We start from the raw sequence: 25,010 nt of genomic DNA, 5'->3' as shown, positions 1-25,010 counted from the left end.
CAGGTGCCTTCTTAAGGTGGTCGTCCCTAGGTGAGTGTTGGGCTTACCGCGACTTATGCGTTGAAAGCACAGGCTGCCGATGGCAAGACTATTATCAGCAACTGACACGTTAAAAAAATCCCACACTGCTGAGCCATGTGCCGGCATCCTGGGAGAGCAAGATGTGATCGTGCATGGTGGATGGCTTGCTCCAGATACATTTGCAGTCTGCTTTTTGCCTCCTGTGGACTGCGAGTTCTGCCTGCTTCTCCTCACAATCTGCAGCTCTGTCTCTCCCTCTGAACTTTCCTCCTCTTCCTCTCTTGTGGGGACCCGCGTGACGTCCATCAACATGTCATCATCGTCACCTTCACCAACACTGACATTAAAGATCTCGGAGTAGGTAGCAACAGCTGGGACCACTTTCCTTGGGCCGATCTGGGTACTGTTGTCAGACCGCTGGGTGGTGGCCGTTGCTACCTCCTCTTCCTCATCCGATGCCAAGAATGGCTGCGCATCGGTAAGGTCTGGGAATTGATGGGAAAATAATTCCTCTGACTCGGGTGGAGGGGCTATGGTGGTGGTGGTGGTGGTGTCTTTGGCACAGCAGAGGGTGGGTAGGGTGCATATACAGAGGATGAGGAGGGTGCATAAGCGGAAGGCTGAGTAAGCCACTCAACCAACTCTGGTGCATCCATTGACGTAATCTCACGCACCTTCTCCAACTTCCCACTTAGGCTCCAGCCTGGTGCACCTGCCCGACCCTGTGACAAAGTCCCTATAGAAGAGCAGTATTTGTGGAAGCAGGTATATAGAACCCCTTAAGTTTTTTGCAAAGCAGCCAATCAACAAGCGTCATACTACTTGCCCCAAGAGGCCATCACAGCCTTGCCTACTATTGGCATGGCTGTGATTGGCCAGTGCAGCATGTGACCCAGCCTCTATATAAGCTTGGGTCACGTAGCGCTGCACGTCACTCTGCTGATACAAGCGTAGGGAGAGGTTGCTGCTGCGACGTTAGGGCGAGATTAGGCAGATTAACTCCTCCAAAAGACTCAATTCAGTGATCAATCTCCAGCTGTGGATCATTGAAGTGCTGATATTGAATTGCTCACTTTTTTTAGGCTGCCCAGAGCGTTTTTATATCACTTTTTTCTGGGGTTATCGGCGGCCATTTTGTGGCTTGTGGTGCGCCAGCACAAGCTACCACCAAGTGCATTTAACCATCAATAGTGTGGTTATTTTTTGCTATATCCTACATCAGGTGCAGGCTGAGCCTGTGTCACCCAAGTGCATTTAACCATCAATAGTGTGGTTATTTTTTGCTATATCCTACATCAGGGTCAAGCTTTCATCAAGTGCATTTAACCATCAATAGTGTGGTTATTTTTTGGCCATATACTACATCAGGTACAGGCTGAGCCTGTGTCACCCAAGTGCATTTAACCATCAATAGTGTGGTTATTTTTTGGCCATATACTACATCAGGGGCAAGTTGAGCCTGTCACCCAGCGCCTAAAAAATAGCCTGACATTTATATTCATCCAAATCAGTACTGTTTTAGCTGGTCAAGTTATTTTTAGTGACCGTAAAAGCACAGTTTTTGTTCTGGGTTGAAAAACAATTCCCAAATTTGCCATTCTCAAAATTAGTAGTTTCTGCTATATCAGGCCTACTTTAAAGCTATCCCTAAAAGGGTATATTAGATTCAAGGTGCTGATAGGGTCATTCTGAAAAACTTAACACACACGCTACAGTGCAGATACAAGTCTAATTCTGTGATTAAACGTATACCTGTCACACAGCGCCTAAAAAATAGGCCTGACATTTATATTCAGCTAAATCTGTCATTACTGGTGTGCCTGTATTAGTGTAATACGGTACCTAAATAGATAGACAGACAGTTTTAGGTGTCTGTAAAAAAAAGGCCTGAATTTTAATTCAATACATTGGCCTGAATAATATTTTTCTTATTGTCGTGAACGGTAACAATGAGGAAAACATCTAGTAAGGGACGCGGACATGGTCGTGGTGGTGTTAGTGGACCCACTGGTGCTGGGAGAGGACGTGGCCGTTCTGCCACAGCCACACGTCCTAGTGAACCAACTACCTCAGGTCCCAGTAGCCGCCAGAATTTACAGGGATATTTGGTGGGACCCAATGCCGTTCTAAGGATGGTAAGGCCTGAGCAGGTACAGGCATTAGTCAATTGGGTGGCCGACAGTGCATCCAGCACGTTCACATTATCTCCCACCCAGTCTTCTGCAGAAAGCGCACAGATGGCGCATGAAAACCAAGCCCATCAGTCTGTCACATCACCCCCATGCATATCAGGGAAACTGTCAGAGCCTCAAGTTATGCAGCAGTCTCTTATGCTGTTTGAAGACTCTGCTGCCAGGGTTTCCCAAGGGCATCCACCTAGCCCTTCCCCAGGGGTGGAAGAGATAGAATGCACTAATGCACAACCACTTATGTTTCCTGATGATGAGGACATGGGAATACCACCTCAGCACGTCTCTGATGATGACGAAACACAGGTGCCAACTGCTGCGTCTTTCTGCAGTGTGCAGACTGAACAGGAGGTCAGGGATCAAGACTGGGTGGAAGACGATGCAGGGGACAATGAGGTCCTAGACCCCACATGGAATGAAGGTCGTGCCACTGACTTTCACAGTTCAGAGGAAGAGGCAGTGGTGAGACCGAGCCAACAGCGTAGCAAAAGAGGGAGCAGTGGGCAAAATCAGAACACCCGCCGCCAAGAGACTCCGCCTGCTACTGACCGCCGCCATCTGGGACCGAGCACCCAAAAGGCAGCTTCAAGGAGTTCCCTGGCATGGCACTTCTTCAAACAATGTGCTGACGACAAGACCCGAGTGGTTTGCACGCTGTGCCATCAGAGCCTGAAGCGAGGCATTACGTTCTGAACCTTAGCACAATCTGCATGACCAGGCACCTGCATGCAAAGCATGAACTGCAGTGGAGTAAACACCTTAAAAACAAGGAAGTCACTCAGGCTCCCCCTGCTACCTCTTCTGCTGCTGCCGCCTCAGCCTCTTCTGCTGCTGCCGCCGCCTCGGCCTCTTCCTCCGCCTCTGGAGGGACGTTGGCACTTGCCGCCCAGCAAACATGGGATGTACCACCAACACCACCACCTGCGTCACCAAGCATCTCAACCATGTCACACGGCAGCGTTCAGCTCTCCATCTCACAAACATTTGAGAGAAATCTTAAATTCCCACCTAGCCACCCTCGATCCCTGGCCCTGAATGCCAGCATTTCTAAACTACTGGCCTATGAAATGCTGTCATTTAGGCTGGTGGACACACACAGCTTCAAACAGCTCATGTCGCTTGCTGTCCCACAGTATGTTGTTCCCAGCCGCCACTACTTCTCCAAGAGAGCGGTGCCTTCCCCTCATAACCAAGTATCCGAGCTGTTTGGCGCACGTCCTTCCGCGGCCAAGGATCGCAGGGCAACATTCTTTGCCTCCTGTCTCCTCCTCCTCCTACTCAGCTTCCTCCTCCTCTTCTTCCACCTGCTCATCCAGTCAGCCACACACCTTCACCACCAACTTCAGCACAGCCCGGGGTAAACGTCAGCAGGCCGTTCTGAAACTCATATGTTTGGGGGACAGGCCCCACACCGCACAGGAGTTGTGGCGGGGTATAGAACAACAGACCGACGAGTGGTTGCTGCCGGTGAGCCTCAAGCCCGGCCTGGTGGTGTGCGATAATGGGCGAAATCTCGTTGCAGCTCTGGGACTAGCCGGTTTGACGCACATCCTTTGCCTGGCGCATGTGCTTAATTTGGTGGTGCAGAAGTTCATTCGCAACTACCCCGACATGTCAGAGCTGCTGCTTAAAGTGCGGGCCGTCTGTTCGCGCTTCCGGCGTTCACACCCTGCCGCTGCTCGCCTGTCTGCGCTACAGCGTAACTTCGGCCTTCCCGCTCACCGCCTCATATGCGACGTGCCCACCAGGTGGAACTCCACCTTGCACATGCTGGACAGACTGTGCGAGCAGCAGCAGGCCATAGTGGAGTTTCAGCTGCAGCACGCACGGGTCAGTCGCACTGCGGAACAGCACCACTTCACCACCAATGACTGCGCCTCCATGCGAGACCTGTGTGCCCTGTTGCGCTGTTGCGCTGTTTCGAGTACTCCACCAACATGGCCAGTGGCGATGACGCCGTTATCAGCATTACAATACCACTTCTATGTCTCCTTGAGAAAACACTTAGGGCGATGATGGAAGAGGAGGTGGCCCAGGAGGAAGAGGAGGAAGAGGGGTCATTTTTAGCACTTTCAGGCCAGTCTCTTCGAAGTGACTCAGAGGGAGGTTTTTTGCAACACCAGAGGCCAGGTACAAATGTGGCCAGACAGGGCCCACTACTGGAGGACGAGGAGGACGAGGAGGACGAGGATGAGGAGGAGGTGGAGGAGGATGAGGATGAAGCATGTTCACAGCGGGGTGGCACCCAAAGCAGCTCGGGCCCATCACTGGTGCGTGGCTGGGGGGAAACACAGGATGATGACGATACGCCTCCCACAGAGGACAGCTTGTCCTTACCTCTGGGCAGCCTGGCACACATGAGCGACGACAGCAGAGTTGCCCACATTTTAACGTGTGCGGACTACGGGGTTGCCACCCTGCTGGATCCCCAGTACAAAGACAATGTGCCCACCTTACTTCCTGCACTGGTGCGTGATAGGAAGATGCGCGAGTACAAGCGCACGTTGGTAGACGCGCTACTGAGAGCATTCCCAAATGTCACAGGGGAACCAGTGGAAGCCCAAGGCGAAGGCAGAGGAGGAGCAAGAGGTCGCCAACGCAGCTGTGTCACGGCCAGCTCCTCTGAGGGCAGGGTTAGCATGGCAGAGATGTGGAAAAGTTTTGTCACCACGCCACAGCTAACTGCACCACCACCTGATACGGAACGTGTTAGCAGGAGGCAACATTTCACTAACATGGTGGAACAGTACTTGTGCACACCCCTCCACGTACTGACTGATGGTTCGGCCCCATTCAACTTCTGGGTCTAAAATTGTCCACGTGGCCAGAGCTAGCCTTTTATGCCTTGGAGGTGCTGGCCTGCCTGGCGGCCAGCGTTTTGTCTGAACATGTATTCAGCACGGCAGGGGGCGTCATTACAGACAAACGCAGCCGCCTGTCTACAGCCAATGTGGACAAGCTGACGTTCATAAAAATGAACCAGGCATGGATCCCACAGGATCTGTCCATCCCTTGTGCAGATTAGACATTAACTACCTCCCCTTAACAATATATTATTGTACTCCAGGGCACTTCCTCATTCAATACTATTTTTATTTTCATTTTACCATTATATTGCGGGGCAACCCAAAGTTGAATGAACCTCTCCTCTGTCTGGGTGCCGGGGCCTAAATATGTGACAGTGGCCTGTTCCGGTGGTGGGTGACGTGAAGCCTGATTCTCTGCTATGACATGAAGACTGATTCTGTGCTGACATGAAGCCAGATTCTCTGTTACGGGACCTCTCTCCTCTGTCTGGGTGCCGGGGCCTAAATGTGTGACAGTGGCCTGTTCCAGTGGTGGGTGACGTGAAGCCTGATTCTCTGCTATGACATGAAGACTGATTCTCTGCTGACATGAAGCCAGATTCTCTGTTACGGGACCTCTCTCCTCTGTCTGGGTGCCGGGGCCTAAATGTGTGACAGTGGCCTGTTCCAGTGGTGGGTGACGTGAAGCCTGATTCTCTGCTATGACATGAAGACTGATTCTCTGCTGACATGAAGCCAGATTCTCTGTTACGGGACCTCTCTCCTCTGCCTGGGTGCCTGGGCCTAAATATGTGACAGTGGCCTGTTCCAGTGGTGGGTGACGTGAAGCCTGATTCTCTGCTATAACATGAAGACTGATTCTGTGCTGACATGAAGCCAGATTCTCTGTTACGGGACCTCTCTCCTCTGCCTGGGTGCCTGGGCCTAAATATGTGACAGTGGCCTGTTCCAGTGGTGGGTGACGTGAAGCCTGATTCTCTGCTATAACATGAAGACTGATTCTGTGCTGACATGAAGCCAGATTCTCTGTTACGGGACCTCTCTCCTCTGTCTGGGTGCCGGGGCCTAAATATGTGACAGTGGCCTGTTCCAGTGGTGGGTGACGTGAAGCCTGATTCTCTGCTATGACTGATTCTCTGCTGACATGAAGCCAGATTCTCTGTTACGCGACCTCTCTCCTCTGCCTGGGTGCCTGGGCCTAAATATGTGACAGTGGCCTGTTCCAGTGGTGGGTGACGTGAAGCCTGATTCTCTGCTATGACATGAAGACTGATTCTGTGCTGACATGAAGCCAGATTCTCTGTTACGGGACCTCTCTCCTCTGCCTGGGTGCCTGGGCCTAAATATGTGACAGTCGCCTGTTCCAGTGGTGGGTGACGTGAAGCCTGATTCTCTGCTATGACATGAAGACTGATTCTCTGCTGACATGAAGCCAGATTCTCTGTTACTGGACCTCTCTCCTCTGTCTGGGTGCCGGGGCCTAAATGTGTGACAGTGGCCTGTTCCAGTGGTGGGTGACGTGAAGCCTGATTCTCTGCTATGACATGAAGACTGATTGTCTGCTGACATGAAGCCAGATTCTCTGTTACGGGACCTCTCTCCTCTGCCTGGGTGCCTGGGCCTAAATATGTGACAGTGGCCTGTTCCAGTGGTGGGTGACGTGAAGCCTGATTCTCTGCTATAACATGAAGACTGATTCTGTGCTGACATGAAGCCAGATTCTCTGTTACGGGACCTCTCTCCTCTGTCTGGGTGCCGGGGCCTAAATATTTGACAGTGGCCTGTTCCAGTGGTGGGTGACGTGAAGCCTGATTCTCTGCTATGACATGAAGACTGATTCTGTGCTGACATGAAGCCAGATTCTCTGTTACGCGACCTCTCTCCTCTGCCTGGGTGCCTGGGCCTAAATATGTGACAGTGGCCTGTTCCAGTGGTGGGTGACGTGAAGCCTGATTCTCTGCTATGACATGAAGACTGATTCTCTGCTGACATGAAGCCAGATTCTCTGTTACGGGACCTCTCTCCTCTGCCTGGGTGCCTGGGCCTAAATATGTGACAGTGGCCTGTTCCAGTGGTGGGTGACGTGAAGCCTGATTCTCTGCTATGACATGCAGACTGATTCTCTGCTGACATGAAGCCAGATTCTCTGCTATGGCATGAAGAGACTGATTCTCTGCTGATGTGAAGCCAGATTCTCTGCCATGGGACCTCTGTCCAATTGATATTGGTTATTTTTATTTTTTTATTTTAATTCATTTCCCTATCCACATTTGTTTGCAGGGGATTTACCTACATGTTGCTGCCTTTTGCAGCCCTCTAGCTCTTTCCTGGGCTGTTTTACAGCCTTTTTAGTGCCGAAAAGTTCGGGTCCCCATTGACTTCAATGGGGTTCGGGATCGGGACGAAGTTCCGGTCGGGTTCGGATCCCGAACCCGAACATTTCCGGGAAGTTCGGCCGAACTTCTCGAACCCGAACATCCAGGTGTTTGCTCAACTCTAGCCGTGACCCAAAACTCCTTGCTTCAGCCGATCCAGATACTACTTGTTGTCAAAGCGGTAGGTTTGGAAGCCTCACGGTCCCCCAACCTGCCCGTGGTTTCTTAATCCCCAGGCAGGGGGAAAGGTCTGAGCACCCAGACGCCAGGTTAGTCTACTCTTCAAAACTGCTTTTACTCTGAACAAGCCTGGATGGCTCAGACAGTAGAGAATCTGAGGCGTGTTACTATTTGCACAAATAATTAAATAATTAACTCGATCTCAGCAGTGCCTCCAGTTATGTTGGGGATATAAAGCAAGTGCCTTATATCAAAGAAAGGATCAAAGGAAAAAAAATTATCCTTGAAACTTTTGATCCAAGGGGAATATACTGTATAAACCCCTTTAAAAAAAAAATTTGATTGAGAACCTAATTATTTTGTGCAATTAGTAAAAATATGGTACCAGCGTCTATGAAAAAATATAAATGACTTATTATACAGTAATTTATATACAATGAATATCTGACCAATAATAATGTAAAGACAATACAATGAAATGTAGTACCCAAATTGCTGACACACCACAAATTTACCAACGCTCTCTAGTAAACCAATGCGAAATATGCCAATTCTGCTTAAATATGAAAGCTATATATCAACTGATTATATGCAGAAATTCAATAAATAAAATGACGGATACGAACCCTTGCTCTGCCAAACTATGAACAAATCTCGGGGTTTTTGGTAGTATTGAATTAAACTGTCATGCACTAGGGAGAGGGGAAGAGTAGTGCACCTACTAGATGCCTTCCACGCCTCTGTCCCTGCCTACTTAAACTATCCGTCCTAGGCGACGGGGCATAACTGGGCAACGGTCCCTAACTTCTATAAGTGCAGAGAGGCAGAGCGGACAGAGACAGAATATAGCCAGGCAGAGGCAGTAGGAGGGAACCCTGCAGATGGATCCGAAGTCACGTAAAGTGTCAGAAGCAATACTGAAATGCCAGAGATCAACACTAACGTAGGTGAACAGGGGTAACAATGACGGTAAACAAACACGCCTAGGGTCAAACCAGGATGTCATGTCAGTACACAAGGAATAGCAAGGACATGTCAGAGTACAAGCCGAGGGTCAAACCTGGAGGTCACGTCAGTACACAAGGAATAGCAAGGACGGGTCAGAGTATAAGCCAAGGGTCAAACCTCGAGGTCATGTCAGTACACAAGGGCAGGCGAGGTTGGGTCAGGAACAAAAGCCAAGAGTCAAAATCCAGAGTAGCAGAAGCACTGAGTAGTAGCAATAGGCACAGGACCAAAATCGCAGGCAACCTGTGGCCAGCAGGATGCCTGTATAAATAGTTAAAGGCTAAGGTCATGTGATGTGGCCAGCGTCACATGACCCGCTCAGACACAGAAGCCGAGCACCGAGTGGCCAGCTCAGTGCTTAGCCTGATGCTGTTGCCAGGGGAACGGAGGACGCCGACCGTACAGACAGCAGGAGCGCGGTCGGGTCTGCTCTGTCCGCTGTTACCTGAGAGACGGGGACGCCACGTGCATCGTCGCTCAGGGAGAGAGGCAGGACTCTGGCGGCCCAGTGCAGGAAGATCGCGTCGCCGGCGCCCTGTGACATAAACTTATAAATTATCGGCTTGATATCAGACTAGGGAATATAAAGATTCCCAACAGAGAGTTTCTTCTAAAAATCAATATAAATTTTCATTCAGCAATATGCATTGTTGCTGAATAGTGATAATATTGATGTAGCAACTAATCTTATCCGTCCACAATAAGCGGGGATTGGCTAAGAATCAAACCAACTAATTTATATTAATACTACAGATAACAAAAACATACATTACCCAGAGGCAGATATTTTGCAGAGTCTTAAAGGGGTTTTGCACTTTGTTTAAACTGATGATCTATCCTCTGGATAGATCATCAGCATCTGATCGGCGGCGGTTGACACCCGGGACCCCCGTCGATCATCTGTTTGAGAAGGCAGCGGTGCTCCAGCAGCGCCGCTGCCTTCTCACTGTTTACCACTGACCCAGTGACGTCACAACTAATATCAACTTGCCTGGACGCGGCTAAGCTCCGTTCACTTGAATAGAGCTTAGTCCCGCCCAGGCAAGTTGATACTAGTCGTGACGTCACTGGGCCAGCGGTAAACAGTGAGATGGCTGCGGCGCTTCTATATCGCCGCTGCCTTCTTAAACAACTGATTGGCGGGGGTCCTGGACCCCCGCCGATCAGATGCTGATGATCTATCCAGAGGATAGATCATCAGTTTAAACAAAGTGCAGAGTTTTCCAATCATGTCGGATGGACGTGTAACTATGATAATGGCTGATGATGTCACTGCATTTCCCAGAATACGTTTCTGTTACTGGTGTAATGATACCTACTTACAGCTAGGTGGCACTGTTTTATAAGCCATTAGCATCATACTAGAAATGGTTAACTTATACATGCCTGACATCATCCTGCATTCTATACATTTGACCTCGGTACTTTAAATCAGCGATAAGGGATTTAATTCAACACATGTCGCCATTATAATCCAGACTTGGAGGAACCAGCAAGAGTTTCCCAACCTATAAATCCATTGTTATAGATAAGAAATACAATTGAGGCCTATACTACCACAGGTGTTGGGTATCTTCTAGCTGTCTAAGGCCCCTTTCACACGGGCGAGTATTCCGCGCGGATGCGATGCGTGAGTTGAACGCATTGCACCCGCACTGAATACCGACCCATTCATTTCTATGGGGCTGTTCACATGAGCGGTGATTTTCGCGCATCACTTGTGCGTTGCGTGAAAATCGCAGCATGTTCTATATTCTGCGTTTTTCAAGCAACGCATGCCCCATAGAAGTGAATGGGGTTGCGTGAAAATCGCAAGCATCCGCAAGCAAGTGCGGATGCGGTGCGATTTTCACGCCTGGTTGCTAGGAGACGATCATTATTATTTTCCCTTATAACATGGTTATAAGGGAAAATAATAGCATTCTGAATACAGAATGCATAGTACAATAGCGCTGGAGAGGTTAAAAAAAAATAATAATAATATAACTCACCTTAATCCACTTGCTCGCGCATCCCGGCTTCTCGTCTGTCTCCTTCTTTGCTGAACAGGACCTGTGGTGAGCATTCATTCCAGGACCTGTGGTGACGTCACTCCGGTCATCACATGATCTTTTACAATGGTGATGGGTTATGTGATGGATTATGTGATGACCGGAGTGACGTCACCACAGGTCCTGGAATGAATGCTCACCACAGGTCCTGTTCAGCAAAGAAGGAGACAAACGAGAAGCCGGGCTGCGCGAGCAAGTGGATTAAGGTTAGTTAAATTATTTTATTTATTTTTTTAACCCCTCCAGCGCTATTTTACTATTCATTCTGTATTCAGAATGCTATTATTTTCCCTTATAACCATGTTATAAGGGGAAATAATACAATCTACCCAGCACCTAACCCAAGCCCAAACTTCTGTAAAGAAGTTCGGGTTTGGGTACCAAACATGCGCGATTTTTCTCACGCGAGTGCAAAACACATTACAATGTTTTGCACTCACGCGGAAAAATCGCGGGTGTTCCCGTAACGCACCAGCACATTTTCCCGCAACGCCCGTGTGAAAGAGGCCTTACAGTGATTAAGCGCTAGTTAGAATAACACAGCTTCTTCTGAACGAATCCTCATTAACGCTGTTTTAGAAAGGAATATTCTCCTAGCGAGAAATATATACAAGACACTGGATACATCAAGGTCCTTCAGAATATATAACAATATAAGATAAAGAAATATATGTCTTTTTGATTTTTTTATACAAAACTAAGGTTGATTATATGAATACACAGATTTTCTGCTTGATTAATAAATACCTAACTGTATAGGTAATTAGTACCAGCTGCGTCCAGGGAATTCTTATCTCCTGTCATAAATCCATGAGATGAGGTAAGAAACACTCCCTTCCAGATTGGCACACATCTGCAAGGAAGAACCTTTTATACTCAGTAACCTTCCTTTGAACTCATTTTGGCCTACATAAAAACAAAATCCATATAGAATAGTGAACTTGATCCACCATGGCTTCTCATAGGCCATAAATACCCATTATAACTAGAATACTCATATACACTCACCTAAAGAATTATTAGGAACACCATACTAATAAGGTGTTTGACCCCCTTTTGCCTTGAGAACTGCCTTAATTCTACGTGGCATTGATTCCACAAGGTGCTGATAGCATTCTTTAGAAATGTTGGCCCATATTGATAGGATAGCATCTTGCAGTTGATGGAGATTTGAGAGATGCACATCCTGGGCACGAAGCTCCCGTTCCACCACATTCCAAAGATGCTCTATTGGGTTGATATCTGGTGACTGTGGGGGCCATTTTAGTACAGTGAACTCATTGTCATGTTCAAGAAACCAATTTGAAATGATTCGAGCTTTGTGACATGGTGCATTATCCTGCTGGAAGTAGCCATCAGAGGATGGATACATGTTCTCATTCTGTTTACGCCAAATTCGGACTCTACCATTTGAATGTCTCAACAGAAATCGAGACTCATCAGACCAGGCAACATTTTTCCAGTCTTCAACAGTCCAATTTTGGTGAGCTTGTGCAAATTGTAGCCTCTTTTTCCTATTTGTAGTGGAGATGAGTGGTACCCGGTGGGGTCTTCTGCTGTTGTAGCCCATCCACCTCAAGGTTGTGCATGTTGTGGCTTCACAAATGCTTTGCTGCATACCTCGGTTGTAACGAGTGGTTATTTCAGTCAACGTTGCTCTTCTATCAGCTTGAATCAGTCGTACCATTCTCCTCTGACCTCTAGCATCCACAAGGCATTTTTGCCCACAGGACTGCCGCATACTGGATGTTTTTCCCTTTTCACACCATTCTTTGTAAACTCTAGAAATGGTTGTGCGTGAAAATCCCAGTAACTGAGCAGATTGTAAAATACTCAGACCGGCTCGTCTGGCACCAACAACCATGCCACGCTCAAAATTGCTTAACTCACCTTTCTTTCCCATTCTGACATTCAGTTTGGAGTTCAGGAGATTGTCTTGACCAGGACCACACCCCTAAATGCATTGAAGCAACTGCCATGTGATTGGTTGACTAGATAATTGCATTAATGAGAAATAAAACAGGTGTTCCTAATAATTCTTTAGGTGAGTGTATAAATGTTTACACTTATGAAAAGGCACAACAGTGTATACACTGCACATGACGGGTCTTACCCTGTGATATAAGAGGCTGGTGCTCCTCCATCATGGCCTCCTTGTACAGATCCTTGTGTCCTTCTATATACTCCCACTCCTCTATGGAGAAATAGACAGTGACCTCCAGACACCTTATAGGAACCTGACAACACAAGAACACCGTCATCACCCAGACCCCTCCAATGCTGTTACTGGAGAATTTCCCAGCATTCCCAGCAGTGTCACCTCTCCAGTCAGCAGCTCCATCATCTTGTGGATGAACTCTAGGATCTTCTGCTCATGTATCAGGGGGTGAGGGGGAGGCGCTGTGATGGGGTGAGGGGTCCTGCTCCACCCTCCTGACTCCTGGAGATGGATGATGGGAGTCACACAGTCCCCCGATGTCTTCTTCACTATTGTGTACTCCTGTGGATGGAGAGAGACACTTAGGGAATAAACCCTTTAGGGGCCATGTGCTCACCTCTGGTCCTTTCCTCCTGGGTACAACGTGCCTACTTACCTTCTCATGGTTCCTACATGACTATTGGTCCCTGGTCACATGATACATCACTCACCATACTGGGGTCTGATCTTCAGGTTCTCCATCACTTGGAAGGTCTGGAGGCCATTCTCCAGGACCCTGGACTCTTCCTATGATGGATTCTCCTTCTTGATATCTGACTTGTTACAGAATACAATAAAGAGGAGAGAAATCTAGAAAAGTTTACCTCTAGCAGGGAGATGATCTCCAAGGTGAGGTCTAATATTATTCTGCTGATTTCCTTCCTGTCTATCCTTGGTGGTCATTCAGGAGAAGAGGAGAGAACTGGAGGAGCTGGAGGCTTCTAGTACTGCAGGCGCCTTTATGAGGAGAGGAGAGGAAATCATCCAGGGGACAAGACCAGATGTCACCTCCAGAACCGCACTTCCTGAGCCTGGAGGGGCCCCGCTTCTCAGAGCCCCCACCACATGGATTCGAGGGGCCGCAACATGGAGATTTCTGGTGGCTCCACAGGAGATAAATGTCTGATAGATGCTCGTCCCAACTCTGGGCTATGCTCAGCTGTGTCCACAACTCCTAGGCCTCTTTCAGACGGGCGAGATTTCCACGCGGGCACGATGAGTGAGGTGAACGCTTTGCACCCGCACTGAATCCGGACCCATTCACGTCTATGGGGCTGTGCACACGAGCGGTTATTTTAACGCATCATTTGTGGTTGCGTGAAAATCGCAGCATGTTCTATATTATGCAGGCCCTATAGAAGTGAATGGGGCTGGGTAAAAATCGCGAGCATCTGCAAGCAAGTGCGGATGCGGTGCGATTTTCACGCATGGTTGCTAGGAGACGATCGGGATGGGGACCTTATCTTTATTATTTTCCCTTATAACATGGTTATAAGGGAAAATAATAGCATTGTTAATACAGAATGCATAGTACAATAGGGCTGGAGGGGTTAAAAAAATTTATTTAACTCACCTTAATCCACTTGTTCACGCAGCCTGACTTCTCTTCTGTCTTCATCTTTTCTGTGCACAGGAAAAGGACCTGTGGTGAAAGATCATGTGATGGACCATGTGATGAGCGCAGTGACGTCATCAAAGGTCCTATTCCTCAAAGAAGAAGACAGAAGAGAAGCCGGGCTGCACGAACAAGTGGTGTAACGGTCGCGTACACACACACACACGGGGGGAGGGAAGTGACCACTTCGCTCCACCCTTACCCCTGGCCCTGCCTACTTGCCTCGCGAGTCCTTATGACAGGGGACAACTGGATGGCAATCCCTAACTTGGAATAAGTGCAGGGATGACAGACAGACAAACAACAGGACGTGAACGGACCGAGTCAATACCAGGAAAGCTACAAAGTACAAATGGAGCAAGCAAAGAATTGTCAGGAGAAGCCGGGGTCATAAATACCAGGAGAGATGTGAAGTACCAAAGGAGTCAGCAGAGGATCGTCAGGAGGAGGCCGGGGTCAGAATACCAGGAGAGCAGCAAAGTACACAAGGAGCAGGCAGAGGATCGTTAGGAATTCAGCAGGAGGTAAGTACGCCAGGAAAGACCAAATCACAGGTGGAACCTAAATTAACAGGCAACCTGTGGCCAGCAGGCTGCCTGTATTTATAGTGGGGAGTGAGGGTCATGTGACGTGGCCAGCGTCACATGACCGACAGACCAACCAGTCGAGCTCCGAGTGATCAGCTCGGCGCTCAAGGCAGACTTAGGAGCAGGGAGCCACCCAGCTAATAAAGCCGCCCTGGGAACGAGGTAAAACACAGATCCTCGTTCCCGAAGCTAAGCAGCAGGTCTGCGGCTAATGGGGGACCGAGTGTACCTTCGGAACCCCGTTACAGTACCCCCCCCCCTTTTACGAGGGGCCACCGGACCCAAGACTTCAGGCGATGGCCTTTCAGGGTGTTCTAAATGAAATTTTCGAACAAGTCTAGGAGCATGAACCTCCCTGGCAGGTACCCAAGATCTCTCTTCAGGTCCATACACCTTCCAGTGAATCAGGTACTGCAAGGAATTATGCACCTTCCTGAAATCCACTATTTTAGACACCACATACTCGACAGCATCATTAACAAGAACCGGCGGAGGCGAGGCTTTCGATGGTACTACCGGTTCAAAATATATTTTAGGTAGAGATTTATGGAACACATTATGAATGTGGAATGACTCGGGCAGCTCCAACCTAAATGATACCGGGTTAATCACCTCCGTGATCTTATATGGTCCAATAAAACGAGGAGCAAACTTTTTAGAATCTACCTTAAGAGAGAGATTCTTGGAGGACAACCATACCTTATCCCCAACCTGAAAATTCGCCCCCCCTGAACGTCTCCTATCGGCCTTGAGTTTCTGAGAACTTTGAGCCTTTTCTAAGTTCGATTGAACCCGGGCCCAAACTGTGCACAGTTCAGAGGAGAACCTATCCGCCTCAGGGTTAGAGGAGGAGACGGATGACCCAGAATGAAAACGGGGATGGAAACCATGGTTACAAAAGAAAGGTGAAACCCCAGCAGAAGAATTGAAACGGTTATTCAAAGCAAATTCAGCCAATGGAAGAAATTTCACCCATAATTGCTGGTCATCAGCAACATACAACCTCAAGAATTGTTCCACAGACTGATTAAGGCGTTCAGTCTGCCCATTACTCTCAGGGTGGTAGGCAGAGGAAAAAGACAATGAAATTTTACATTTTTGACAGAAGGCCCTCCAGAATTTGGACACAAACTGCACACCCCTGTCAGAAACAATATTTTACGGGATACCATGCAATCGAACAATTTCTTTCACAAAAATAGACGCCAGGGTTTTGGCATTCGGGAGTTTAGACAGGGGAATGAAATGGACCATCTTGCTAAACCTATCGACCACTACCCAAACTACAGTCTTACCCTCTGCCGGCGGTAGGTCAGTTATAAAGTCCATCGAGATATGGGACCAGGGTCTACTGGGAATGGGTAGGGGTCGTAGGTTACCAGCAGGGCGAGTCCTAGGTGTCTTGGACCTGGCACAAACCTCACAGGCTGACACGTAGGACTTGACATCCCTAGTTAGAGTGGGCCACCAATAAGATCTAGAAACCAGATCCTTAGTGCCCTCAACACCCGGATGTCCACAAAAGGCAGAATCGTGACACTCACCCAACAGCTGGAGACGAAATTGTACGGGAACAAACAACTTATCTGTTGGGGTGGATACCGGTGCCAGATGTTGTTCAGACCTAATGCGAGCCGAGATATTCTGGGTAAGAGCTGCTAAGAAGATTTTTGCTGGTAGGATGGATTCAGATGGTACCTCAGTAGGTTGAAAAGCCTGGAAGCTCCGAGATAATGCGTCCGCCTTCACATTTTTACTTCCCGGCCTGAACGTAATGGAAAAATAAAAACGAGTAAAAAACAGAGCCCATCTGGCTTGACGGGGATTCAACCTCTTAGCAGACTCGAGAAACATAAGGTTTTTATGATCAGTGACAACAGTTACACAATGCCTTGCCCCCTCCAGAAAATGCCTCCACTCCTCAAAAGCCCATTTAATGGCCAGCAGCTCCTTATTCCCTATGTCGTAGTTTCTCTCCGTGGGAGAGAATTTCCTGGAGAAGAAGGCACATGGTCTCAGGTTAGTGAGGCTAGCAGGACCTTGTGAAATGACTGCTCCTGCGCCGTCCTCGGACGCATCCACCTCCACAATAAAAGGTTTCTCCTGATCAGGCTGGATCAGAATGGGAGCGCTACTGAATGCCTTTTTTAATTTTTCAAATGAAGAAATGGCCTCAGTAGACCAATTCTCCAAATCCGCCCCTTTCTTAGTAAGGTCGGTGAACGGTTTAGCAATTACGGAAAAATTCATAATAAATTTACGATAGTAATTGGCGAAACCTAAGAACCATTGTAAGGCCTTTAAGGATGAAGGTCTTACCCATTCCTTAATTGCTAGTACCTTACCAGGATCCATCTTGAAGGCGTGAGGAGTCAGAACATGCCCTAGAAACAGAATCTCCTGTACACCAAAGACACATTTCCTCTTGCTTAGCGGATAGCTGATTCTCCCTCAACACCTCTAATACTTGTTTAACATGAGACACATGGGATTCGAAGTCAGGAGAGAATATCAAAATGTCGTCAAGATAGACAATAACAAATTTACCTAAGAACTCCCTAAGAATGTCATTCATGAAGTTTTGGAACACAGCTGGGGCATTGCTGAGTCCAAAAGGCATCATCTGATATTCAAAGTGTCCTACCGGGGTATTGAACGCCGTCTTCCATTCGTCTCCCTCCTTGATTCGGATTAGATTGTATGCCCCTTTCAGGTCAATTTTGGAAAACCGGGTTGCCCCAGAACCTGGTTAAATAAATCCGGAATCAATGGGAGGGAGTATCTATTCTGGACAGTGATTTTATTTAATCTCCGGTAAATGATACATGCCCTAAGACCACCATCTTTTTTCTTAACGAAGAAAACCCCGCCCCCATAGGAGAGACAGAAGGTCTAATATGCCCTTTACCAAGGCTCTCCTTAATATAATCTTCCATGGCCTTGCGTTCGGGCATAGAAAGATTATAAATTCGTCCCTTAGGAAACTTGGCCCCCTCTACTAGCTCTATGGTACAATTATAAGGTCTATGGGGGGGTAGAACCTCCGGGGTTGGTGATGAGAATACATCAGAATATTCTCTAACAACAGAGGGTAAAGGATCAGACTTTACTGAGACCCCAGCCTGTACCACGGACAAGCACGAGTCACACTTAGCCCCCCATCTCACCAACTCCCCATTGGACCAATCTATAGTTGGGTTATGTAGTCGGAGCCAAGGCAACCCTAGTACCACCTCAGCCGGTAGGTTCTCCAGGACTAAAAGCGAACATCTCTCTGAGTGGCACACACCCACGGTTAGAGAAATCTCGGAGGTACATAAGCTCACTGTACCACCAATAAGAGGAGTAGCATCAATAGCCATGACATGAATAGGAGTTGGTAAGGCAAACATAGGAATACCCAATCTTACAGCATACTCAGAGTCAATAAAGCTAGCCGCTGAGCCAGAATCAATAAAGGCCTTACCCGGCCATTTATCTACTCCCAGAGAAATCGTAATGGGTACCGAAAGCTTACATTTAGAAAATTCAGGGTGTACCTGGTCTTTAGGTTGCCTTGCCTTAGGAGACTTGACAGAGAGGACCTTCTTAGGACACTGGTTGATCCAATGGTCAGGATCTCCACAGTAAAAACATTCTCCACGTCTGCGGTGAAGATTCCCTCGGGTCATGCCAACCTGCATGGGTTCCTCGGTGGAGACCTCAGCATTGTCTCTGGGATAGGCCTCTGGCTGGACCACCATCTGGGAGGAGAACTGTTGTTCCTGTCGTCTCTCTCTAACCCGTCGGTCAAGTCGGACAACAAGGGTCATCATCTCCTCTAAGGTCTCTGGAAGTTGATAACTGACCAGAAGATCCTTTAATTTATCAGACAGACCTGACCTGAACTGACTCTTCAGGGCTAGTTCGTTCCATCCTGAGGGGACACACCACCTTCTGAATTGGGTGCAATAATCCTCCGCTGGTAGATTGCCCTGAACCAGTGCCTTTAAAACCGTCTCGGCTACTAGAGCCCTGTCTGGTTCATCATAGAGGGTACCCAGGGCAATCCCTAACTTGGAATAAGTGCAGGGATGACAGACAGACAAACAACAGGACGTGAATGGACCGAGTCAATACCAGGAAAGCTACAAAGTACAAATGGAGAAAGCAGAGAATTGTCAGGAGAAGCCGGGGTCATAAATACCAGGAGAGACGTGAAGTACCAAAGGAGTCAGCAGAGGATCGTCAGGAGGAGGCCGGGGTCAGAATAGCAGGAGAGCAGCAAAGTACACAAGGAGCAGGCAGAGGATCGTCAGGAATTCAGCAGGAGGGAAGTACGCCAGGAAAGACCAAATCACAGGTGGAACCTAAATTAACAGGCAACCTGTGGCCAGCAGGCTGCCTGTATTTATAGTGGGGAGTGAGGGTCATGTGACGTGGCCAGCGTCACATGACCGACAGACCAACCAGTCGAGCACCGAGTGATCAGCTCGGCGCTCAAAGCAGACTTAGGAGCAGGGAGCCACCCAGCTAGTAAAGCCGCCATGGGAACGAGGTAAAACACAGATCCTCGTTCCCGAAGCTAAGCAGAGCAGTTCTGCGGCTAATGGGGGACCGAGTGTACCTTCGGAACCCCGTTACAAGTGGATTAAGGTAAGTTAAATTTCTTTAATTTTTTTTAACCCCTCCAGCCCTATTGTACTATGCATTCTGTATTAAAAATGTTATTATTTTCCCTTATAACCATGTTATAAGGGAAAATAATACAATCTACACAACACCTAACCCAAACCAAACATGGCAATTTTTCTCACGCTCGTGCAAAACGCATTACAATGTTTTGCACTCGCGCAGAAAAATCGTGCATGTTCCCGCGACGCACACGCATCTTTTCCCGCAACGCCCGTGTGAAACCAGCCTTAGAGAAGAGACTGGAGAGAGCTGAGCTCAGGCCGGGCCCCCGCTCCATTTATTCTCCTCCTAGATGCAGGGGCCTCTCACCTGGACAGTCAGGGGCCACCGCATGATGACTAGCCACCACTACTACTCCCCCATCATACTAAGCTGAGGAGCAGAGAAGGATTCCTTGTGTGTAATGGAGGAGAATCTCCAGAGGTGACATGTCTGAGCTCTCCACCACACTGTCTCCTCACAGCTCATCTTACCTGCAGGCTGGAGGAATGGCTGATACCAGAGAGAACAAGAGCTCTGACTACCGACCAGGACCTGCTGCTGGGTAAAGCCTACAATGTATGGGCTCTGGAGAGGGTAGAGTCTAAATCCTAGGAAGCAAAAGGACCTGGTCCTTCTGCTGCCTAGGAAATAGCCTGCTCTATGTGGGTTGTGACTAAATCCCATGACTGGGAGGGACCTGGTCCTCCCCAGTCATGGGATTTAGCCGGCTCTGCAGCAGCTGTCTATTTCCCATAACTGGTAAGGACCTTTTTGGCCCCCTAGTGGTCAGGTCCTCCCCAGTCATGGGATTTAGCCGGCTCTGCAGCAGCTGTCTATTTCCCATAACTGGTAAGGACCTTTTTGGCCCCCTAGTGGTGAGGTCCTCCCCAGTCATGGGATTTAGCCGGCTCTGCAGCAGCTGTCTATTTCCCATAACTGGTAAGTACCTTTTTGGCCCCCTAGTGGTGAGGTCCTCCCCAGTCATGGGATTTAGCCGGCTCTGCAGCAGCTGTCTATTTCCCATAACTGGTAAGGACCTTTTTGGCCCCCTAGTGGTGAGGTCCTCCCCAGTCATGGGATTTAGCCGGCTCTGCAGCAGCTGTCTATTTCCCATAACTGGTAAGGACCTTTTTGGCCCCCTAGTGGTCAGGTCCTCCCCAGTCATGGGATTTAGCCGGCTCTGCAGCAGCTGTCTATTTCCCATAACTGGTAAGGACCTTTTTGGCCCCCTAGTGGTGAGGTCCTCCCCAGTCATGGGATTTAGCCGGCTCTGCAGCAGCTGTCTATTTCCCATAACTGGTAAGTACCTTTTTGGCCCCCTAGTGGTGAGGTCCTCCCCAGTCATGGGATTTAGCCGGCTCTGCAGCAGCTGTCTATTTCCCATAACTGGTAAGGACCTTTTTGGCCCCCTAGTGGTGAGGTCCTCCCCAGTCATGGGATTTAGCCGGCTCTGCAGCAGCTGTCTATTTCCCATAACTGGTAAGTACCTTTTTGGCCCCCTAGTGGTGAGGTCCTCCCCAGTCATGGGATTTAGCCGGCTCTGCAGCAGCTGTCTATTTCCCATAACTGGTAAGGACCTTTTTGGCCCCCTAGTGGTGAGGTCCTCCCCAGTCATGGGATTTAGCCGGCTCTGCAGCAGCTGTCTATTTCCCATAACTGGTAAGTACCTTTTTGGCCCCCTAGTGGTGAGGTCCTCCCCAGTCATGGGATTTAGCCGGCTCTGCAGCAGCTGTCTATTTCCCATAACTGGTAAGGACCTTTTTGGCCCCCTAGTGGTGAGGTCCTCCCCAGTCATGGGATTTAGCCGGCTCTGCAGCAGCTGTCTATTTCCCATAACTGGTAAGTACCTTTTTGGCCCCCTAGTGGTGAGGTCCTCCCCAGTCATGGGATTTAGCCGGCTCTGCAGCAGCTGTCTATTTCCCATAACTGGTAAGGACCTTTTTGGCCCCCTAGTGGTGAGGTCCTCCCCAGTCATGGGATTTAGCCGGCTCTGCAGCAGCTGTCTATTTCCCATAACTGGTAAGTACCTTTTTGGCCCCCTAGTGGTGAGGTCCTCCCCAGTCATGGGATTTAGCCGGCTCTGCAGCAGCTGTCTATTTCCCATAACTGGTAAGGACCTTTTTGGCCCCCTAGTGGTGAGGTCCTCCCCAGTCATGGGATTTAGCCGGCTCTGCAGCAGCTGTCTATTTCCCATAACTGGTAAGGACCTTTTTGGCCCCCTAGTGGTGAGGTCCTCCCCAGTCATGGGATTTAGCCGGCTCTGCAGCAGCTGTCTATTTCCCATAACTGGTAAGGACCTTTTTGGCCCCCTAGTGGTGAGGTCCTCCCCAGTCATGGGATTTAGCCGGCTCTGCAGCAGCTGTCTATTTCCCATAACTGGTAAGTACCTTTTTGGCCCCCTAGTGGTGAGGTCCTCCCCAGTCATGGGATTTAGCCGGCTCTGCAGCAGCTGTCTATTTCCCATAACTGGTAAGGACCTTTTTGGCCCCCTAGTGGTGAGGTCCTCCCCAGTCATGGGATTTAGCCGGCTCTGCAGCAGCTGTCTATTTCCCATAACTGGTAAGTACCTTTTTGGCCCCCTAGTGGTGAGGTCCTCCCCAGTCATGGGATTTAGCCGGCTCTGCAGCAGCTGTCTATTTCCCATAACTGGTAAGGACCTTTTTGGCCCCCTAGTGGTGAGGTCCTCCCCAGTCATGGGATTTAGCCGGCTCTGCAGCAGCTGTCTATTTCCCATAACTGGTAAGTACCTTTTTGGCCCCCTAGTGGTGAGGTCCTCCCCAGTCATGGGATTTAGCCGGCTCTGCAGCAGCTGTCTATTTCCCATAACTGGTAAGGACCTTTTTGGCCCCCTAGTGGTGAGGTCCTCCCCAGTCATGGGATTTAGCCGGCTCTGCAGCAGCTGTCTATTTCCCATAACTGGTAAGTACCTTTTTGGCCCCCTAGTGGTGAGGTCCTCCCCAGTCATGGGATTTAGCCGGCTCTGCAGCAGCTGTCTATTTCCCATAACTGGTAAGGACCTTTTTGGCCCCCTAGTGGTGAGGTCCTCCCCAGTCATGGGATTTAGCCGGCTCTGCAGCAGCTGTCTATTTCCCATAACTGGTAAGGACCTTTTTGGCCCCCTAGTGGTGAGGTCCTCCCCAGTCATGGGATTTAGCCGGCTCTGCAGCAGCTGTCTATTTCCCATAACTGGTAAGGACCTTTTTGGCCCCCTAGTGGTGAGGTCCTCCCCAGTCATGGGATTTAGCCGGCTCTGCAGCAGCTGTCTATTTCCCATAACTGGTAAGTACCTTTTTGGCCCCCTAGTGGTGAGGTCCTCCCCAGTCATGGGATTTAGCCGGCTCTGCAGCAGCTGTCTATTTCCCATAACTGGTAAGGACCTTTTTGGCCCCCTAGTGGTGAGGTCCTCCCCAGTCATGGGATTTAGCCGGCTCTGCAGCAGCTGTCTATTTCCCATAACTGGTAAGTACCTTTTTGGCCCCCTAGTGGTGAGGTCCTCCCCAGTCATGGGATTTAGCCGGCTCTGCAGCAGCTGTCTATTTCCCATAACTGGTAAGGACCTTTTTGGCCCCCTAGTGGTGAGGTCCTCCCCAGTCATGGGATTTAGCCGGCTCTGCAGCAGCTGTCTATTTCCCATAACTGGTAAGTACCTTTTTGGCCCCCTAGTGGTGAGGTCCTCCCCAGTCATGGGATTTAGCCGGCTCTGCAGCAGCTGTCTATTTCCCATAACTGGTAAGGACCTTTTTGGCCCCCTAGTGGTGAGGTCCTCCCCAGTCATGGGATTTAGCCGGCTCTGCAGCAGCTGTCTATTTCCCATAACTGGTAAGTACCTTTTTGGCCCCCTAGTGGTGAGGTCCTCCCCAGTCATGGGATTTAGCCGGCTCTGCAGCAGCTGTCTATTTCCCATAACTGGTAAGGACCTTTTTGGCCCCCTAGTGGTGAGGTCCTCCCCAGTCATGGGATTTAGCCGGCTCTGCAGCAGCTGTCTATTTCCCATAACTGGTAAGGACCTTTTTGGCCCCCTAGTGGTGAGGTCCTCCCCAGTCATGGGATTTAGCCGGCTCTGCAGCAGCTGTCTATTTCCCATAACTGGTAAGGACCTTTTTGGCCCCCTAGTGGTGAGGTCCTCCCCAGTCATGGGATTTAGCCGGCTCTGCAGCAGCTGTCTATTTCCCATAACTGGTAAGTACCTTTTTGGCCCCCTAGTGGTGAGGTCCTCCCCAGTCATGGGATTTAGCCGGCTCTGCAGCAGCTGTCTATTTCCCATAACTGGTAAGGACCTTTTTGGCCCCCTAGTGGTGAGGTCCTCCCCAGTCATGGGATTTAGCCGGCTCTGCAGCAGCTGTCTATTTCCCATAACTGGTAAGTACCTTTTTGGCCCCCTAGTGGTGAGGTCCTCCCCAGTCATGGGATTTAGCCGGCTCTGCAGCAGCTGTCTATTTCCCATAACTGGTAAGGACCTTTTTGGCCCCCTAGTGGTGAGGTCCTCCCCAGTCATGGGATTTAGCCGGCTCTGCAGCAGCTGTCTATTTCCCATAACTGGTAAGTACCTTTTTGGCCCCCTAGTGGTGAGGTCCTCCCCAGTCATGGGATTTAGCCGGCTCTGCAGCAGCTGTCTATTTCCCATAACTGGTAAGGACCTTTTTGGCCCCCTAGTGGTGAGGTCCTCCCCAGTCATGGGATTTAGCCGGCTCTGCAGCAGCTGTCTATTTCCCATAACTGGTAAGTACCTTTTTGGCCCCCTAGTGGTGAGGTCCTTCCTCCCCAGTCATGGGATTTAGCCGGCTCTGCAGCAGCTGTCTATTTCCCATAACTGGTAAGGACCTTTTTGGCCCCCTAGTGGTGAGGTCCTCCCCAGTCATGGGATTTAGCCGGCTCTGCAGCAGCTGTCTATTTCCCATAACTGGTAAGTACCTTTTTGGCCCCCTAGTGGTGAGGTCCTTCCTCCCCAGTCATGGGATTTAGCCGGCTCTGCAGCAGCTGTCTATTTCCCATAACTGGTAAGGACCTTTTTGGCCCCCTAGTGGTGAGGTCCTCCCCAGTCATGGGATTTAGCCGGCTCTGCAGCAGCTGTCTATTTCCCATAACTGGTAAGTACCTTTTTGGCCCCCTAGTGGTGAGGTCCTTCCTCCCCAGTCATGGGATTTAGCCGGCTCTGCAGCAGCTGTCTATTTCCCATAACTGGTAAGGACCTTTTTGGCCCCCTAGTGGTGAGGTCCTCCCCAGTCATGGGATTTAGCCGGCTCTGCAGCAGCTGTCTATTTCCCATAACTGGTAAGTACCTTTTTGGCCCCCTAGTGGTGAGGTCCTCCCCAGTCATGGGATTTAGCCGGCTCTGCAGCAGCTGTCTATTTCCCATAACTGGTAAGGACCTTTTTGGCCCCCTAGTGGTGAGGTCCTCCCCAGTCATGGGATTTAGCCGGCTCTGCAGCAGCTGTCTATTTCCCATAACTGGTAAGTACCTTTTTGGCCCCCTAGTGGTGAGGTCCTCCCCAGTCATGGGATTTAGCCGGCTCTGCAGCAGCTGTCTATTTCCCATAACTGGT

The 25,010-nt window shown here is 49.5% G+C and overlaps 1 protein-coding gene and 1 long non-coding RNA gene across 2 annotated transcripts in view; one reads left to right on the top strand and one right to left on the bottom strand.

The window, feature by feature from the left end:
- Positions 1–25,010, top strand: part of LOC120991124 (zinc finger protein 585A-like) — a 2,129,672-nt gene that overhangs the window by 1,845,249 nt on the left and 259,413 nt on the right. The window lies entirely within an intron of this gene.
- Positions 13,084–20,017, bottom strand: LOC120991205. Its single transcript, XR_005776558.1, has 3 exons — positions 19,959–20,017; positions 13,434–13,566; positions 13,084–13,131 (listed from the first exon to the last, which is right to left on the bottom strand). It is a non-coding gene; the product is annotated as an uncharacterized LOC120991205 (long non-coding RNA).

The sequence above is a fragment of the Bufo bufo genome, chromosome 2, assembly GCF_905171765.1.
Source record: "Bufo bufo chromosome 2, aBufBuf1.1, whole genome shotgun sequence".
Lineage (NCBI taxonomy): Eukaryota > Metazoa > Chordata > Amphibia > Anura > Bufonidae > Bufo > Bufo bufo.
This window is presented reverse-complemented; position numbering and strand designations above follow the sequence as displayed.